This window comes from Ursus arctos, unplaced genomic scaffold (assembly GCF_023065955.2).
Source record: "Ursus arctos isolate Adak ecotype North America unplaced genomic scaffold, UrsArc2.0 scaffold_23, whole genome shotgun sequence".
In the NCBI taxonomy this organism is placed as follows: Eukaryota; Metazoa; Chordata; class Mammalia; order Carnivora; family Ursidae; genus Ursus; species Ursus arctos.
The window spans coordinates 4,114,199-4,133,757 of NW_026622908.1; the positions used below are offsets into that span (position 1 = coordinate 4,114,199).

Genomic DNA, 19,559 nt, shown 5'->3' on the forward strand with positions numbered 1-19,559 from the left:
ATTAACATAAACAAACGAAAGAGACCAGCAATCTCAAAATCCAAATTCTATGTCAAAAAAATATTGTAAACCCATATGATAGCTAGTATGTGGAATTTATGAGGCTCTCTGGCTTATAAAAATATTTAAAATATCCAAATATTTGTATTTTTGTATGAAATATTCCTTCCCTGCCTTTTTTCTGTTTAGGAAAGTTTCTTACTAGAAATGAATGTTGAATGCCTATTTAAAGGAAAAGAAAATTTGATGAAGAAAACAACCTTAAATCCCAGCATGCTAACACAACTATTTTAATGTTTGCACATTCTCTTTCATCTGTGGTCTGCATTTAGACACATTTTAAATATCTACGAACCTAATATTTTGTGTTCTTAGATTTTTTTGTGCTTAACAAAGCACAAGCATTTTATGTATTTCTATGTGGCTTTTATTATTACTGTTGGCAGTGACTTTAGACAATTTCAGAGACTGATATACTCTATTTTTCTAAACCATTCTCCTCACTAACGGATATTTTCTATATTCTACTATTCTAGATCTGTGCTATCCGATAGGTAACCACTGGCCACATGTAACCACTGAGCACTTGAAACGTGTCTAGTCTGGGTTAAGATGTAATTTGAGTATAAAATATGCACCAGATTTCTAAGACTTAGGATAAGAAAAAGTAATGTAAGTGTTTATATTGATTATTGATGCTGTAATTATATTATTGAATATATTGGGTTAAAGAAAGTAAATTATTTTTTTCTTTTTTATTTTTCTTTTTATTTTTTTATTATAATAATATTTTTTACTGTATTATGTTAGTCACCATACAGTACATCCCTGGTTTTTGATGTAAAGTTCGATGATTCATTAGTTGCGTATAACACCCAGTGCACCATACAATACGTGTAAAGAAAGTAAATTATTAAAATTAATTTCATGTTAAAAAAATCTTTGAATATGATTCCTAGAAAATCTTATTTTTATTTTTTTAGAGAGAGAGAAAACAAGAGCACGTGCGAGGCTGGGGAAGAGGGGCAGTGGGAGAGGGAGAGGGAGAGAGAATCCCAAGCAGGCCCCACACCCAGAGTGGTGCTTGACATGGGGCTTGATCTTACGACCCTGAGATCACGATTTGAGCTGAAATCAAGAGTCAGACACTTAACCAGCTGAGCCCCCAGGTGCCCCATTTCCTAGAAAATTTTAAATTACATATGTGGTTTGCATTACATTGGACAGGACTGGGCTGGATAACAATTAGGTGAACAACTGCCTTCCTAGAGATTTCGGCATCTGATGAGTTATTTCCCCCAATCTACAGTCAGTGGGTGAGCTTATTAAACAGAAGTAGACTTTGTTCGGAGTTGAGCAAGTTATTAAACCTCTAAGGGCCTCAATTTCCTTACCTATGAAATGGAAATAGCACTATCTCCTGAGGTGGTTTTCAGGATTAAGTGAATTTATATATGTTCAGTACTTAGTAAATATTAAGAACTATAAAACTGTTACATGTTATTACGACGATAAAGATTATTTTAAACTGTAATTCTTTGATTACTACTCAGGAAAAATGTTTACCAGGATAAGTGTTTAATATTTGTTTTTTCTATGTAAATTTTTTCTTTGTGTCCTTAGGTTACTGATCTATTGAGATCTTGGTCTTTTTCCTTTAAAATTTGAATACTTCCTTGTATATGTATCACATGCTTCAATATTTCATCATCCTTGGTACAAATCTTTTTTCAGTTTGTTGTCTACCTTTTAATTTCATGTCACTGTTTTTTGTTTGTTCAGGGGGAGTTTTTTAAAAGATTTTATTTATATATTTGACAGAGAGAGACAGAAATAGTGAGAGAGATAGCGGGAGAGAGCAGGAGCAGGGAGGAGAGGGAGAAGCAGACTCCCCGCTGAGCAGGGAGCCCAGTGCGGGTGCGGGGCTCCATCCAGGACCCTGGGATCATGACCTGAGCTGAAGGCAGACACTTAACCCACTGAGCCACCCGGGTGCCCCTCATGCCACTGTTTTAAATATGTTTCACATTCAATATAGTCCTTAATTATTATTATTTTTTTAATTTTAATTTTTTTAAAAGAGATCATTTTTTAAGATTTTATTTATTTATTTACTTGAGAGAGAGACAGAGAGAGCACGAGCACAGAGGGAGAGGGAGAGGGAGAAGCAGACTCCCCACTGAGCAGAGAGCCCAGCTCGGGGCTCCATCCCAGGACCCTGAGGTCATGACGCTTCACCAACTGAGCCGCCCAGGCGCCTAGTCCTTAATTTTTAAAAATGTAATTCCTCCTTTACTTCAAGACTGTGAAAGTTACCCCTCAGCAAGGGATATACCTTATATATCTTTATCATCTGTTGGCTCTTTCTACATTTTGAGGTTGGTTAATTCGTTTAGCTGAGGTTGGATTTTACTAAGGTTTTTAGACTTGGACATAGCAGAGGAAACTCTTCCATTTTGGGAGCGTTCCCAGGATGTTATGGTGACTTCATCTGGGGGAGGGGGGTCCTATGAAGACAGAATTGTTTGCTTCTATATTCAAATGGGTCTCTGTGAAGCCCTTGCTGCGTGGAAAAGTACCTACAGGTAAAACTAGGCAGCGCTGGGTTCGAATTCTCACTGCTTACTAGCTGTGTGTTTGGAGGCAAAGCACTTAACCATCTGGGAGCCTCATTCTGTATTACTGGAGATTAAATGCATATGAAAATGCTTAGCGTAGAGCAGCCAAAAATCAAATTCAACTTTTAAATTCTTTATTTTAATGCAATATTCAAGATTATCTCATTTTTTTAGTGAGTCAGAAAAGGGAGTGGTTCTATATTAAACTTTTCCTTGTTAATCACATTTGGCTAGATGTACAAGAAATTAGCTACCCCATGAAAGATGACTAGGATATGCCTGCTGTCTGTTTAGGAGGACAAAGTGGTGCCTTTCCTTCTGTTCCACTCCTTATATTAGGCTTTTACTTGCAGTAGTTCCTTAAAACAAACCTATGAGGAAGACAGAGCAGTTTACTCTTTCCCCTCCCTCCCTTTCCCTCCCTCCCCTCCTCTCCCTCCCCTCCTTACCCTTTCGCTCCCTCCCCTCCTTACCCTTCCCCAATCATGCTGGATGCATGACTGGGGAAGAAGGGATGTGGTGGTTGAAATGCTTTTTAGCCAGCTCTTGAATTTTTGTGGGCTATTCAAGGCAATGCCTTGCAGGGAACACCAACAAGGAACTGGTGGTCTTTGAAGAGAAGAAATCAGACAATTAGCCTTCCTTCCAGCAACCCCCCCCCCCCCAAAGAGCTTTGCAAGGCAAGTCAGTGTTCAAAGCTGAACTTTGGATCTTTACCTCCCTCCCCTCCTTACCCTTTCCTTCCCTCCCCTCCTCTCCCCTCTCCTCCCCTTCCCTCCCCTCCTTTCCCTTCCCCTCCCCTCCCTTCCCTCCCCATCCTTTTCTTTGGAAAAGAAAACAGGCCCAGGAATGTTTAGTAACTTGCCCAGTGTGGCACAGCAGTGGTGTCTCTGACAAGGCACAAGCAGTGTCCCAGTCCCATGCACTTCCCAATGCAAGTTGCACCCTCTAGGTATACAACTGATTGAACTCGATAATTTCTGGTCCCTTCCCAACCGATTAACATAGTTATTAAGATCTCAGGTCTTGGATTCCGAAAGACCTGGCGGGGTCCAAATCCCAACTGTACCACTTACAAGCTGTGTGACCTTGTACTGGTCAATTAACCTCCCTCAACCTCAGTTTTCTCATCTGTAGCGTGGAGCTGATCATTTCACTGAACTTACCAGGTTTCAGGGATTATGACAAGACAGGGCTCCATAAAGCACGTAACTGAGCACCTGGCAGCTAGCGAGTGCTCAAAGCTAGTCAGTGGAAAAAGGAAAAACCGCACAATGTCTAGAGGTCGTTGGGTTTAGAGGTCCGAACTCAAATTGGAGTTAGGGTATCCAAATCCTTGACCCATGAACTAGTGTATAATATCATGGAGGCTTCTGGAGGTTTTCCAGTGCTGTGTTTTTGGCCCTTGTTGGCATTTCAGACACATGGAGACATCCATGCCAACTCTGTGGGCAGCTGCCATGTTCCTTACCCGTCCCCGCTCCAAAGAGCATGATCGGATATAAGCTGAGAGGTGACAGGAACTTCCCATAGACATACAATGATTAGTGTTAGTTTCTCTAGGGCGGGCATGCCCGAGGGGCGGCTGCAAGGCACTAGAACCTGACTCTATCCTACTGTCGAACTAGACCGTCAGCAGTTGCAATCTGCTGATCCTCCCCCACCGCTCCCCGGGCTGCATTTGCCTCTTTTGCCTCAGTGTACCCAAAGTGCCTTTCTCATGGAACTTCTCACATTGGGTTGCAGTGGTCTATACTGATGTGGCTGACCTCCTGGGGGCACCACTGCTCTCACCATGGACCTTGAGCGCAGACCCCACATTCTGGGTGCGGGTAGAAGGGACGCCAACTCCAGCAGCAGGGAGCATGAAGGGGGACTCCATGAGGACCTGGTGGGAAGGCTGAGGAAAGGGTTGCATCACACACCACAAAAAGGGAGATCTAAAGCTCGGCTTTGAAAATGCACTTGCCTTGCAAAGCTCTTTCCCCGAGGGGTGGGGGGGAGTGGCTGATAGTCTGATTTCTTCTCTTCACAGACCACCAGTTCCTTGTTGGTGTTCCCAGCAAGGCATTGCCTTGAATAGCCCGCAAAAACTCAAGAGCTGGCTAAAAAACATTTCAACCACCACTCCCATTCTTCCCCAGTCATGCATCCAGCATCAAAGCCCCATCCTTGAGCATCTCATCAAAGCATCTCCCAACAGATCTTGGGCCCTTCTGCAGGCCAGCATGCAGATTCTGTTAAGGAAATAATGTTCACTCAGCAATGACTCTTTTGATCTTCATGCTGCTTCAAGCGTGCTTGACTACGAGCTCTTTAATAGGAGCCGACATTCAGCCCATGCTCACGATGCCAGCCTCTGCTCCAAGTGCTAGAGAAGGAGCTTTTCATTTGTTCTCATGGCAAAACTGGATGATAAAAGTCCGTCGTTACCCTGGTCTTGGAGATGAAAACCCAAGGTGCGGTAAAGTTAAGTCACTCGTCTAAGGTCACACAGCAAGTGGCAGGCCTGGCTTTCCAACCCAACCGGGCTGGCTCCAGGGCCCAGGTTCTTAAGCAATGTTCCGTGAGGGAAAAGGCTGGATTGTTCTCAGGGCCCTGGCCCCAGCCCCAGCCCCTTAGAGGAGGAAGCCCCTCGCAATGAGGTGTGTTGACTATTTGCCCAGGAGCCGGATTTGGTGGGTCTTACTTCCTTTCTTCTATTTCGGAATACCTATTCCCCTCCCTTCCATTTTGTCCCTTAATTTAACTATAAAAATCACATATCCAATCAGCTGTCATCTGCGGGGCTCTGTGCATGGCAGGGTCCATGCCCTTGTGTGTAAAGGTCACTGCAGGCGAGCAAGACACAGAATCCGGTCAAGTATAGCACGACACCAAAAGTGCACTGAGAGGCATTTGAATACAGAGGTGACCCCGCAGGTGAGGGAGTGGTCGGCTCTCTGCAGGGAGAGGCAAGAAGCAGTCCCGGGCATAAACGAAAACTGAGCTGGATTGTGAAGGAGATGAGGATGTGAAAGAAAATAACTCAAAGCTAGAAAGCTACGGTGTCTCTCGGAAACCCGAGTTCGGCTGCTCGCCCAGTGTTGGCTGGAGAGGAAGGCTGCTTTATTCAGCAGGTCAGCATCCTGGGGAGAGGGCGCACTGACATGCAAAGAGCATCTCTGAGATTTCCGGTTAAGGATCAAGCGGGGATTTTTAAAGGGGAAATTCAGGGTAGGAGCTGACATACATATTGATGAAAAGGGCGGGGGAAACTTATGACTATTCATGAGGAAAGGTGGAGCATGCGCATTGAGCAAACATAATGTAACATACATCCCATGTTCACTTTGGAGTGGAGACAGCTTCAGAAAGAGGCAAAATTCAGCCCCTGACGTCAGGAGGTTATCTCAGGACAAGGGGAAGGGGCTCTGAGCATGCTCTGAGAGCCGGTAGAAACTGGATGGGGTCTTGGGCTCATTATCCCAGGTAAGGACTGCAGGGCCTTGCTTGTTCCTAGGCTGGAACTGATCAGTTGACCCTGAGTCCAGACTTCTACAGAGACGGCTCGTGGGTTTGTTTAGTCAGGTCTAAAAGACACAACAGCTGATTGGGGAAACAGTTCCCTGCAAAACAAGCTTTGCACTTTCTGCTGGTTTCAGGAGGCTGGGGTGGCTCAGTTGGTTAAGTGTCTGCCTTCCGCTCGGGTCATGATCCCAGGGTCCTGGGATCGAGTCCCGCATTGGGCTCCTTGATCTGCAGGGAACTTGCCTCTACCTGCCAGTACCCTGCTTGAGCTCTCTCTTTTTCTCTAACAAATAAATATATAAAATCTAAAAGAAAACAAAAAAAACCTTTCTGCTGGTTTCAACCTCATTAACTCTATGGGGCATGGTTTCAACACCATCAGTCCCCAGTCCTGTTCTGATGAATAATATATATGGAGTGAAACAAGGAGACCCACCAGTAGGTGGAATTCAGGAGGGGTTAGCTAGGAGAAGCTTTGATTCCCAGCTAACAGCCTGACAATCCCCCCAAGGGAGTCAGGGAGTCAGAGAGGGGCCGAGTCCTTCTTTCCTTCTGGAGAGAGCTGACCGAGGACACCATGGAGAACAGATGGCTCGGCAGACCTTTTGGGAGGCTCTTAGAACGGTCCATAAGAGGAAGAGACAGTGGTCTGGATTCGGGGGGGAAGTGAGTGTTTGAGGGTGTCTGAATGAGCTGTGGAAGTTTCGGCATCATGGATTCCCCTCGTCTTTGTTTTGGTGACAGCATTCTTGTTTAACCTTATCGATAGAGATCTTCTTGATTAATTCTCTCAGTTCTTTTGACTTGAGCCAAGACTCCCTGATTTGTCAAACTGAGAAATCCATGTCACTCTCTGGGTATATTATCCCCAGTCCAACAGAAGTGAGAAGCCAGTATGGCTTCAAGATTTCTTTTCATCTATCTTTTCCCAGCCTCTTTCTCAGAAAGACAGAATTCAGGAGCTCTGGTCTCAGAATCACAATTCTGTGCTGAGATCTTAGAAAACGAAGCTTGAGAAAGTGTGGCACAGCACAGTGATTTTCCAGCGGGACTGTCTTCACTGGACCATGTTCTCTGACCAGCTAATTACCTTCCACGAAGGTCAGGGATGCATCGAACTGACTGTCAGGAAACCCCGGCAACATGTGGGCATTGGGAGGGGATGGGAGCGCTGTTTTCCTCGAGTTCTGATCATATATAACCACACAGATGGGAGAGGAGACGTTGTATCCCCAATACCCATGCAGCCCACTTATTGGTGGGGCCACTCCATAAATATTTGCCAGACGAATGAATGAATAAATGAAGTGAAGAACAGAAGTGGGACAGCTGGTCCATGGCAAAATAAAGTTGTGCTTGCTTAAATTGTGGCCCTTCAAACTGGTCTCACCACGTTGGGGACATTGAGGCAGCTAAGCCAGTCCATTATCCAGTCTTCTTAAAGAGAGATTCAGATACTGGAACCACAGGCTATAGCCCCAGAATCTGGTGCCTGATAATGACGCTGTAAACCCCTGAAACAGAAGCTGTTAAAACTCCACGTTCAGAGCTGAGTCTTCTCTCTGCCTTCCGTTCTCCCTAGAACAATCCATTGGAGTTACCATTCTAAAATAGAGATCTGGTTGAAACTCTACCCCCTGTGTTTTCTGGCTGGAAACAACACCGCCTCACGTGTCTAGGAAAGTGGGAACTAACGTTCACCGAGAGACTGCAGTGCGCTCTGACTGTGTCAGGAGTCTACCCTTCACCTTGTTTCATCCTAACGACACCCCTAGGAGGTGGGCATTGCGTCCCCATCTTCCAAACATGGATGCTGGGACTCAGAGGTAAGGTAACTTGATCTCAGTCACGTGGCCAGTAAGTAATGGAACTTGGATTCAAAACCAGGTTTGACACACTCCAAACCCCCAGGTTTTTTTCCTCCTGCTGCACAGCCAGAAATCTTTCCACTGCACCAAGCTGTCCAGAAGCCGTTGTAGAGCTACAGGCCCTTTATGAGCTGACTCCAGCCCACATTTCCAGCCTTGGCTCCTTCACTCTACGCCCCTCTCTCCCTGAGCTCTTGCCACAACTAGCCACAAAGCATAGGAGTGGCTGTGTTCTCCCAGGTCTCAGAACTTTCACAGGGCTGTTGGTCTCTCTTGTCTATATACCTTCCCCCCTTCCTCCACCTGGCACACTCCTATTCGTCCTTCAAGATCCAGCTCAAATATCCCCTCTCTGTGAAAGTTTCTCTGATCACTCTCCCCCAGCTAGGCAGTTGGTGGTCCCCTGCCCAGGCGTCCCATTGTCCTTCGTGTCCACATCTGTCACTCAAGCAATTCTCCCATCCCTTCTTGTCTGGCCTCCCTTTGGCCAGGCTTCCATGTTTAAGAATCTACTGCAGGAAGATTCCATGTGCTGCCAGTCCTCCAGCTAGGCGGATGCCACCCCCTCTCTGTGCAAAACGCTCACACAGCATTCCCTACAATGAAATCAGGCAATTGTTTTAAAATGAAATCCTTCCTGGGCGGAATTAACCGTCAGGTGAGCTGTGGTTCTATTTGCAGTGCAGTATGTGAGTGTGTGGTGGCTTTTCCCATTTTGCACAAGGCACTACATTCATCTTTTTTTTTTTTATTATGACTAAGTGGAATCTATGAAATGTATGGGCTACGGAACCTTGACATTAAATTAGCCTCGCATTGTCCCTTCTCCTCCCACTCCTGTTCTATGAATAGTAGACTGTGCAGAGAGCAGGACAAATGGATCAAAAGTGACACCGCCTTACCGGAGAGACCGAAGCCCAGGCTTACGGAATAGCTGGCTATGGGCTTGTGATCGCACACAAACCCCTGCATCATTCATCTTCTGCTGACCTTGTTCTCTTGGCTGGAATACTGTGCTGCCATCTGCACACCTGAGTGAGCTGGTCACGAAGATCAAAACTGTGATTGCTATGATAATAACAAATAGCTTTTGTTAATTGCTTTCTACATTCCAGGAAACGTTCATATGCTTTGTTCTGCTGCCACCACCCCAAGTTTGGGAATATACGGCTTTGTGATTAAAAACAGGTTCTGGAATCAAACAGATGTGGGTTTAAATCCTGACTCTCCACTTCTTAGCTGGGTGACCCTGGGCAAGTCACTCGACCTCTCTAATCCTCATGTATGTGAAATGAGGGTACTAAGCACGTACCTCCTTGAGTTGTTGTGAGAACTCATTGCACAGAAGAGCTAGTCGCCTTTTATCATCTCACTGTCCCACTGATACAGGGATAGAAACTGCCTGTGGGTCCCCAGCTAGTAAATGGTAAAGCTGGGGTTGAGGCTTGGATCTGTGTCTTTCAAACACAGCTCTCTCCCATGCAGCTACCGCAGTCCTGCACAGTGGTTCAGAGCACAGCCCGCTGGGGTTCAAGTGCTGGCTCTGCGACTCACAGAGATTTGTGATCTTAGGCAAGTGACTTACCCTCTTCTCTGTGCCTCGTCTCCCCGCTTGAAAACTGGCTGCGACGGGTTTGTTGGGACCATTCAATGCCCTGTCATAGGTACAGCTCTTACCTTAGTATCTGAAAAGCAGTGAATGCTACGTAAGCATTTGCTATTACGATGACTTTCTTAATCTTCCAAACATTGGGTCTGGTTGGACTCTGATTGCAATAGTCGGGGTGAGTGATGGTGGAAGTTGGGGCGGTTGCTCTGGACAACCTGCTTTTCTAAGATATCTATCAGCTTCCTAATTCTCCTCCAAGATAACATTCCCGGTTACTTCAACTGCTTCTAAGGATACTGTCATCAAAACCTCGACCCATGCTTTGGGTGCTTCGTCCCCTGGAGCTGGGTTCCTCAAGCTTGGCACCGTTGACATTCGGTCTGGGAAGTTCTTTGTTGCAGACAATGGGGGGCCAGCCTGGGTAGTACAGGATGTTTAACGACAGCTCAGGATCCTACACTGGATGTCAGTAGTAGCTCCTCCCCGTGTGACAACCAAAAATGTCTCCAGACATTGCCAAATGTCTCCTGAAGGTCAACATCACCCCTGGCTGTGAATCGCTGCTCTAGCTGGTGGCCCCCAGAACTGACAAAATTCGCGGGCTAGAGTCTGGGAGCCGGTTGTGCGGCCCTGACCATCTTTTAAGGCAGCCGCAGGTGACTTCAGCTCCTTTGGCAGGCAAGCGGCCCCATTCTCTCACTGAACTTGCTCACTGCTAAGACCCTTGAGTCTTTTTCACAGGTGCTGCTGCCTGTGCAGAAGGATTTTTGGCCTTCGGTGCATCTCCCTCTCAGAAATGTATGAGAGACAAGTATTATGACCCAGCCTGTGTAGGATTACCGGGGAACCCTCTATAAAAACCGCCCTCCCCCCCTTCCCCTGGCCCAGAAGCAGTCACCATCACTGTTCTCCATCCTCCCTTGTCTGCAAGGCCTTGTTCAAATGCCACAACCTTAGGAGGTTCCCCCGCTCCTTCATAAAACCCACCTCTCCTAGCTTGGTCTCCATGGTGCTTTGTTTGCATCCTACGGGCTGTTTCTCCCAAAAGATGATCAGCTCTTTGAGAGCGAGGGTTTGCTCAGTGAATCATACTTTTCCATTCATCAGTTAGTGCACAACCTATCCCAATGAATGTTCTTTGAATGGAGTTCTATCCTGGCCTGCTCATAAACCCTCAACATCTCCTTGTGTCCTAAGTCATTAACATTCAACAATCCTCCTTGGCATTCAACACCTTCCACACATTAGTCTCCAACAAGTCTCCAGATACATCCTCCAATGTAGTCGACACACTCTGCTTCCATCCAGGAACGAGTCTGCCTGATAGCCCACAAATAGCTACTTCCCTAACCCGAACCACCTACCTCATCTTCAAATCCTCGTCATCTCTTCTGGCACAGCTCGGCTCGTATTTAACTGCTTCAAATCCATTTTGGAATGAGGCAGGAGACAAAATGCAAACCCTGTTTTCACTGCAGAGCTTTTCCAAAGGCAGAATACTAGAGGGATGGATACAAGCTAATCAATCAGATAGGCATGGGTTCAGATCCCACATCTGCAGATTTTGTAACAGTGTGACTTCGAGAAGATCACTTCACCTTGCTACCTCGGTCTCCTCATCTGAAGGGGGCTATCAGATCAGTGCCTAGGTATATATCAGAAGCATAGGTAGTAGAGAGAAGTGAGGTACTGCAGTAAATTGTTCAGCCTATAGAGCGCAGCACATGACAATCGCCCCAGAAACATCACCTGCTACTAGCTCTTCCCTGACCAATCCATCTTCTACAGATCGCCCCTCTGAATCCCTACAGTCTATAGAGTGTGTTACCTGAGGGATCCCTCCCATTTTATACAGTCTTATATTATTCATTTAGATGAACCTAGGACATGGTTGTCTCCCCAGATAGAGAGCTTAAATACTCTGGAGCCAGCACTTCATTCATTTGACAAATGCCTGGGGTGTCTCCCCATGTGCATTGGACTGGGCAGTGTGGATACAAAGTGCAGTTGGACCCTGACCCCCGGAAACATATAAATTCATGAGAAAGATAAGATGCATATAATAAAGAGTTATAGCCACGCAGAGAGTGATTAGTGTCATTGGAAAAGTATAAAAGTCCAAAGGCAAGAAGAATCCCCTTTGCCTGAACCATCAGGAAAAATTGAGGAAGTCTGGCTCTTACAGAGTTGAGGGAAAGTGAGAGAATGCTTTTTGGGAAGATGGAATTGGTTGTGCAAATGTTGGAGGTGGGAAGGCAAGAAGCTTCTATGCAGAACTGAGTAGTGCAGTGTGACTTGAACTTGGGCTAGGTGAAAGGCAGCAGTGGGAGATAAGGTGGGAAGGCAGGAGGGGCCTCAAATCCAAGGCTGAAGAAGTTGTACTTCTTTTGTATGGGGTGAGGAACAACTGAAGGCTTGAGCAAAGGAAGGGCTTACTCAGACGTGTGCAACTGAAAGAGAAATCCAGAAGGATCAGGAAGATCATTAATGCGACCCCAGCAGTCATTCAGGTATGAGGGAGGGGGGTAATTTAGGGCAGTAGCTGTGAGGTTGGGGGAGGGGGATGGATGCGGGCAAAACCCTGTGAGTGTGGTGAGGACTTGGATTACTATGTGGTCTTCACTCTGCTCCCACAGTCTGTTCTTCACAAGCACCAGACAGATCCTCTGATCTTTATGTATAAGATCATGGCACTTTTCTGAGCGAAACCCTCTGAAGGCTTCTCACCTCACTTAGAATTAAATTCCAATCCCCTCTTCATACCTTTCAGCAGTCTGTAGTCTGTAAGCGCCGCTTCTTTGGCTTCATCTCTGTACTTTCAACCTGTCACTTGATGCATTCCAGCTACTGATCTTTTTGCTGCATCGCAAGCATGCTCTCACCTCTGGGCCTTTGCATTTGCTATTTCCTCTGCTCAAATCTACCTTCTCAAAGAGACCTTCTCTGATGAAAATAAGCGGCGTTCCCACCCCATCACTTTCTGTGTGCTTTACTTTTATTATACACTTATCATTTACTGACATTATAATATACATTGATGTGTTTACTGTTGGTCCATGGAATGTAAGTTTTACCAGTTCCCTGCTGTAGCCTCAGAGTAAATGAATGAGTAAAATAAGGGGAGGGTTAGTCAAGGAGACATACACGTTTCCAATCTGGGAAAATGGGGGTGCAGGGGAACTGCTATTGACCAAGATGGGAAACACAGGAGAAGGAAGGATTTTGGAAAGGAAAATGAGGTCAGTTTCCAACATTTACATATGTGGAACCAGCAAGACACCCTAGTAATAACCCTAGGAGGTAGCTGGGAAAAGACTAGAATTCAGGAGGCTATTAGGATTCAGGAAGAAGCCATAGAGAGGTGATTACTTAACCATAAGACTGAATGAGCCAAGAGAAGGTCAGAACACCAAAGACCCATCTACAAGGGGCATCCAAAGTGGGGAAACAAGCAGGGGAAGAGATGTTGTCAATAGCTGCCCATTGCTCTTGGGAGTAAATCTCCAGCCCTCTCCACGTGTCCATAAGACCCTGAATGACCTGGTTCTTTATTCATGGTTTTGACCTCATCTCCCACCTTGCTGCCCACACTCCACCTACACGGGCCTTCTTTTGATTTCTTGAATTTTCCAAGCTCCTTCTCACCTCAGAGTCTTTGAAGTTTTCCTTCCTTTTCCCGGAAGCAACCCTTCCAAACTATCCACTCCTCACCCAGCTAGCACTTTTTCATCCTGCAGAGCTCAGCTTAAAAATCACTTCCTTAATTTGTCTTTCCTTGACTTCCTCTCCCCCCTTCCTCCCTGTTATTTGCTTTCATAACACTCTGCAAATACATAAATGCACACACACACACACACGTGCATAACAGGGGGCTGATACAGAGAATATATATGACTGTCTCATGTCTGCCGTCTTAAACCATACACTTCAGGGGCCAGAGGTCCATGACAATGCCTGTGGGGCTCACCACTGTGTCCCCAGCACCTAGCACAGTTTTGGTACATAGCAGATGCTCAATAAAAACATGTTGAATGAATAAGCTGAAAGTAGCGAAAGATGTGGGAGGAAGAGCAACAACATAGGGTGGCATGGCATGAAGGTGGTGTTTTCAAGCAGAAGCAGGACATTGGCACTGTCCAGGGCTGCGGCTGAGTGTGGCAGGCTGAGACCAAGGAGCGCCAAGAATCAAGGGCCTAGATTAGCACGGCTTTAAGAATTCAATTTAAATATGGCGATGAGGGAGGGACAAGAAGGGGTGAGACCTAACAGTAAAGGGTGAAGGAGGCAGTGATGGTGCTAAGTTTATTACCGGAAGAAATCAGGAAAATACTTTATTATTTTAGGCTGAGGAGGTTCTGCAAAGCAAGACATAAAACTTACAAGCCATAAAGCAGAAGGTGATCATATTTACAGACATAAAAATGCAAACCTTAAAAAAATGAGCACCTTCCACATGACAAGAGACATTATAGTTAAAGGCAAGCTAAAAATTTTGAAGAAATATGTTGAACCTCCATAACAAAAGTTTATATGCATGCTATTTATTTGTTTATTTATTTATTTGGTGGGGGAAGAGAAAGAGAGTGAGAGCACAGTGAGGGCAGAGGGGGAGGGAGAATGTCACAGACTCCCCACTGAGTGTGGAGCCTGATGTGGGACTCGATCTCACAACCCATGAGATCATGACCTGAGCTGAAACCAAGAGTTGGAAGCTTAACTGACTGAGCCACCCAGGTGCCCCTATATGCTTACTATTTAAAAAACCAAGTAGTCATCAAATTCATAGAGACAGAAAAGAGAAGGATGATTGCCCAGGGCTGGGGGTTGGGGGAAAGGGAGAATTCAGTTTTGCAAGATGTTTTCATCTTAAAAGAGCCCTGGAGCTGGATGGTGGGGATGGCTGCACAAGGAAGCCCATGCACTTAATGCCACTGAGCTGGACCCTTAAAACTGGTTAAGATGGCAGATTTTATGCTGTGTGTATTTTGCTATAATTAAAAAAAAACACTAGAAATGAGTAAAAAAATGAAACTGAACAGTCTAATTGGCAAATGAGCAATGGATATAAACAGTAGTGTACAGGTCAACAACACTGTGGTGATTAAAATCTATTCAACTTCAATAGTTGAGGACAGGAAAAGTTTGACCAGTAAGACAAGAAAGATAAAGCACAGTGACAATACCAAGCATGGCTGTGAAGATTCAGATATTCTCACACATGGGGCACTGCTACTCTAGCAGACAATTGGGCTATAGCTATCAAAACACAAAATGGGAGGCCATTCGATACAACGACTCCACTCTTAGGAATATATTCCAGAGAAATAGCCACTCAGATGTGTTAAGGGGATTTAGCTCAGGACTGCTTGTAATTCACAAAAATAGGAAGCACCTAAATTGTTGTGAAAAGACTGGTTTTTTAAATGATGGTACAAGCACACATGGGCCAACAATCAGCCATTGAAAAATCAAGGCGGCTCTCTCTATTCTCATGTGGAAAGAAAAATAAGACCTGGTCATTGAAAAATGTCACGACAGGATATTATTATATGATCTGTTTTTTACTTCCTTAAAGTATACAATGGTCCCCCTTTTAAAATTTATTTAAAAGAAAAGATTTAATGTATGATTATAAATGCAGAGAAAAGAACTTCATGGTACCATGAGAAACATGAGAAGGGGAAGGAAGAATTTCGCTTTTGACTTTACACACCTCTATGATGTTTGTTCAAGGTTTTCTAAAAGCACCTTCAAGTTTCTGTACTAAAAAAGAAACAATCATGGGAAACTGTGGAAGAAAGTCAAAGTTGGGGGAGCCCAGCAGCAGGAGTCACTAACAGCTGAGAGAGAGTGTCACAATGGAGAGGGCATATGAGAAGGTGTTAGGAAGTGAGCAGGAGTGTGTTAAGTGGAGACAGTGATGAGGGAGGTGGGCTTCTGGGAAGCAAGTTGGGGGAAGTGGAGGGAGGAGGGCAGGGAGCTGAGTGGGCAGGGAAAGGCGCCCGTCCAGGAAACTAACCAGCTCCCTCTAGCTCAAGTGGAACGTTGAACCCCTACTCTGTGTTGTGGATACATTAATGAGGAAACCACACGAATCCTCTCCCTATCAGGTTGCTTTCAGTCTAGCAGAAGAAGCAGACATAAAATCATCATCATCATCATCATCATCATCATCATCATCATCATCATCATCGGCAGGGGCTTTGAGGAAAATACCAAGGATGGGGAAAGGGAGAGTACAAAGACATTGAGTCTAGGCCCCTCTGAGGCAGTTCTGTTTAAGTTGACACCGGAGGGATGAAGGCACTTACTTAATGAAGGGGCTAGGGGTGAAGGGCAAAGGCTTTCTAGGCAGAGAAAGCAGCACGTACAAACACTGAGGAGAGAAAAAGCTTGTTTAACCATGAAAGACAAGCCGGGGAGAGTTTCCACAACACCACCATGCATTCGCCCTTCGGTATCCCTTTATGGCACCTAGCCCTGCCGAGGACCTGCTGTGCCTCCCTCTAAACACCTATGAACTAATCAGCTTTCCGTATTAAGTGGCATTTAAAATTTTTATTATACGCTGAATTCTGTACCATCAGCCTCCTTCACACACTGTTAGGAATGTCTATCTCTGCGGGCTGTGTATGTGTGTGAGAGGGGGAGACGGAGGGGGGATTTGGAGTACGATATAGGTTTGCCGTCTGTCCCTATCTTAAACAATTAAACACAGAAATCAGTGCTCCCTGAAGCCATTACCCTCGAAAACTGAATACCATAAGTCTTGGGGTGCAAGCCAAATGTTACTGAAAGTCAAATTGAAATTGCAAAAACCTATAAGGAAGGAAAGCATGGAGCCTCACCACTGTTGGGCACGGCTCCCTTTAAACTTCTGGCCATTCTCTGAAAAGCAAAGAGTATAATAACTGATACGTAAAACTCATCTTGCTTCGATGAGACACGGATGATTTTTCAAGAGCCCAAGATGAAGGGAGCAGACACAGTGCCTGTCCTCAGGGAGCTCACAGTCTAAGTCTAACAGGGAAGACACACACATGGCACAATCCCCCACCAGCTAAAACCCCTCAGAGGAGAGCCTACCTGTAGTGTGACAGAAACACAGACTGGGAGCAATGAACTCAGGGATGGGAGGCTTCCTGCAAGCAGAGGGGATGCTGGGGGCTGTGCAGGAAGTGGTCAGCAGAAGGATGGTGGAAGGAGAACACCGAGCAGACAGCACACGGTGGGTTTAGAACTCACTAGTAGGCCAGTGTGGGAGGGCCCGGGAGGGAGCGCAGATGAAGCCGGTTTAGACGGGGAGTCAGGGAGTGAAGGGCCATGAATGGCTGTAAAGAACTGTGGGATTTCTCCTGTAGCTGTGCGTGTGGGAAGGGTTCTCTCAGAGGTTTCTAGGAAGTGGGAGGTGATCTGGGCAGTGTTTGGGAAGATCACTGACTGCTTGTGCAAGATGGATGCCTCCCCCACCCCACACCCCAGCCTGGCCTCTGTGGGTTTAACCAGGGGTGAAGAAAAACACCTGTCAGTCCTTGCTCTTCCTCCTACACACCCACCCTGCTGTTTTCTCTGCAGAGAACAGGACTCGGGTGAGGGGCAGGGTCCTCAGGAGGCCGCACGCATACCACCCGCCTCTGCTACGGAGATGCCTGTAGACCCTTGGCAGGCTCAGGCAGGGCCAAGACCTGGCTTCAGACCCCCTCCTCGAGGGAGCAGAGAGGAGGCTTATTTTTTCCATTCCCAGGAGAGAATCCAGCTTGGTGCTGGGTTATTTCCTAAGCCGAGCTTTCTCGATTAATTTATATTTCGATTCAGGGAAGCCTCTGTTCACTTAGGAGCTATTTTTCTGGCTGCAGACCAACAATGGCAAACATGGACACTGGGAACAGGCCCAGGGTCCCAAAATGATTAATATCCTGTGTTGTGAAATGTCAAAACGCATGGCTAGCCAAAGCCTCTAGAGCGCCAGGAGGCGCCGTGTGATAGCAGTCAGCCTCTAGAGTCGTTTGAGGGGAGGATGCTATAATTCCATACACTAAGTCAATGAAATCGAATAAAGGACCTGAAGACAAATCCCTGGTGGATACTCACTTTCAGGAAATGCTCTAAGCTGGTGTGCAGAGCTCTGGTCCTCCAGAGTGTCCCTGGGGCCGTGCCGCCATCCTGGGTTTGCTTGCTGTCATCTTGCTCTAGACCCCATCACTTGCTTTGGCCAATTGCAACCCTGCTTCTCCACACTGTCACATATCAATTGCTTTGTTTATCTTATTGTCGGCCTGTTTTGGAAACACTCTCCTAGACTCCTGTCTGACTCATAGGTTAAGGAGCATGAGTAATTCTTCTGGAACTCACTTGGAACAGGAGGGAACCCTTCCCATTTGATTTCCGGTCCCAAAAAAAAAAAAAAAAAAAGACAAGATAATTCACACAGGATGCTAATTAGTTTTCCTATTCAACAGTTAGCATGGCCGAACCCTGCTTGGAAAACTGCCTTCTGTCCAGCAGGGTTTAGAAATTTGAAAACCTCCAGCTTTTACTCAGAATTATAAAAATGACACCAGAATATTATTCTGTGGTGATTAGTTTTCCTGCTGAAGTTGTAGTTTTTATGACAGAGGAAATCCACATGATCTCTCTTAATGAGACATGAAAATTCGAAATGAACAACCAGATTTGGCCTCTGAATTCTTGTCCGGTTGTGGGTGTAGGTAACCTCTCATTGTCCTCTTCCTGCTGTTTTTGGCCTGTCCTTCGAAGCAGTGATATAAACTGGCTAAAGTTCTTTGACCCCCCAGTGGGTGCGGCTCCTTTTGGAGCCAGAACAGTTTGGTGTCCACTTCCTGTAGCAGAGATGGTCAGAAAGTGGCTCCGTATCGCTTTGTCTCTACACCAGCTTCCGGGAGGACCAGGCCCTTCATAGGACATGGTATTTGAGAGCTTTTCAGCACTGCCAATATGAAGTATTTCAGCATTTCTGGAGCAAAACCACAAGGAAAGTTCAAAGTCACACCTTAGGGGCAGGATTATGGGGAGCTTTAACTTCCTACTTTGTACCGCTTTGTACAATTTGAGTTTTCCACAAGGAGTATGGAAAACAGTAAGAAGAAAACAATCAAAGCCTTAACCATATTTGCTCAAAAATGGTCTCTTTATTCTTTTTTGTCTTAACAGCTATGTGACTTTGGGCAAGTTAATGAACCTCTCTGTCCTTACCTGTGAATTGAAGGTAATTATATAGCCCTTGTAGTACTGTTGAGCATTAAAACGTACGGTATATGCAAGTGCTCAAATTGAGCGCACAAAGGGACCGTCAGTAAGCTTTACTAATGTTGTTGTTGATGATGATGGTGTTGCTCATTACCAATGCCCAAAACCCTCTCTCTCTGAAACGTAGCCGTTGAATGGCACGCCATTTTGATGGGAGGAAGAGTATTGGTCCTAATTAGAAGGACATTCTATCAGGAAGACACTGAAAGGTAAAAGTAAATCCACAGGCCTCCCCACTTCTCCAGTCCTTTCTCCGGAGAGCAGCTGGAAAGATCACTGTCCACTCCATACCTCCTCTAAGTGTCCGTTAGTGTGGGCCACCCCTCCATGAATCTTCCTGAAGGCTTCCATGGCACTTGAATGAAGTTGAATTCCTACTTGTCCTCCTGGCCCCACGTGGTCTGCCCCTGCCCACTCCTGGCTGCTCCCCTCCCCCACCAGCTCATTGAGCTCCGGTCCCAACAGCTGCCTCACTCCACCTCCCATGCTCACTGCTCCTCAAAGGTCTTGGCTTAGGTGTCGCCTCCCCAAGAAGCCTTTCCTGGCCTCCCCCTTCACCATGCTGTACATAGTGCCCTATTTATTTACTTTGCTGTACTTACCACAAGCTACAGTTAGTTTATTTGCTTGCTTGTCACCTTTCTCTCTCTCCTAGAATGTAGATGCCAAGAAGGGAAAAATAAGGCC

At 45.8% G+C, this 19,559-nt stretch overlaps 1 long non-coding RNA gene across 1 annotated transcript; it reads right to left on the reverse strand.

Moving 5' to 3' along the window:
* Positions 1-8,848: 8,848 nt before the first annotated feature.
* On the reverse strand, positions 8,849-17,849 carry LOC113246252 (uncharacterized). Its single transcript, XR_003312921.4, has 4 exons — positions 17,697-17,849; positions 10,970-11,104; positions 9,582-9,681; positions 8,849-9,064 (listed from the first exon to the last, which is right to left on the reverse strand). It is a non-coding gene; the product is annotated as an uncharacterized LOC113246252 (long non-coding RNA).
* Between the last annotated feature and the right edge of the window lie 1,710 nt (positions 17,850-19,559).